The sequence below is a fragment of the Gigantopelta aegis genome, chromosome 5, assembly GCF_016097555.1.
Source record: "Gigantopelta aegis isolate Gae_Host chromosome 5, Gae_host_genome, whole genome shotgun sequence".
NCBI lineage: Eukaryota > Metazoa > Mollusca > Gastropoda > Neomphalida > Peltospiridae > Gigantopelta > Gigantopelta aegis.
In genome coordinates, this window is record NC_054703.1 from 21,150,008 (window position 1) to 21,151,184 (window position 1,177).

The window sequence follows — 1,177 nt, forward strand, 5'->3', positions numbered from 1 at the left end:
TATAACAAGATATATACTCAGCATGTGAATTGTGCGGAATTAAATGTCTTGCTTACCATAAACTTATTTGATGTTGCTATCAATTACATTTCCTGATGTTATTGTCAATACTTGTTAAAATATAGAATTTTTTTTTTAATTTACCCCCCCCCCCCCCCCCCCCTTCCAAACATTAAGTTTAAATCAACATAATGAATTTTATTTCGTTATAGTAAGGATGAAGTGAAATCTGGTTGGCTGGATGTTTCTAAAGCTTTTATATCCTGAAAGAAATAAGGGAACACATGGTACTGTAAATCAAATTTTACTCATCATTAGTATCGTAGGGCATGGCGTAGCCCAGTGGTAAAGCTCTCACTTGACGTGTGGTTGTTTTGGGATCGATTCTCGTCGGTGGGCCCATTAGGCTAATTCTCGTTCCAGCTAGTGCACTATGACTGGTATATCAAAGGACATGGTATGTGCTATCCTGTTTGTAGGATGGTGCATATAAAAGATCCCTTGCAACTAATGGAAAAATATTCAGGGTTTCCTCTCTTAGACTATATAACAAAATGTTCGACATCCAATAGCCAATGATTAATAATCAATGTTTTCTTGTGGTGAAGTTAAACCAAACAATTAGCACTGTAGTGTAGTGGTACTGAATGTGAGTAATGTGGTACTGAATGTGAGTAATGTGGTACTGAATGTGAGTAATGTGGTAGTGAATGTGAGTAATGTGGTAGTGAATGTGAGTAATGTGGTACTGAATGTGAGTAATGTGGTAATGAATGTGAGTAATGTGGTAATGAATGTGAGTAATGTGGTACTGAATGTGAGTAATGTGGTAGTGAATGTCAGTAATGTGGTACTTAATGTCAGTAATGTGGCAGTGAATGTCAGTAATGTGGTACTGAATGTCAGTAATGTGGTACTGAATGTGAGTAATGTGGTAATGAATGTGAGTAATGTGGTAGTGAATGTGAGTAATGTGGTACTTAATGTCAGTAATGTGGCAGTGAATGTCAGTAATGTGGTAGTGAATGTCAGTAATGTGGCAGTGAATGTCAGTAATGTGGCACTGAAAGTCAGTAATGTGGCACTTAATGTCAGTAATGTGGTACTTAATGTCAGTAATGTGGTAGTGAATGTCAGTAATGTGGCAGTGAATGTCAGTAATGTGGTACTGAATGTC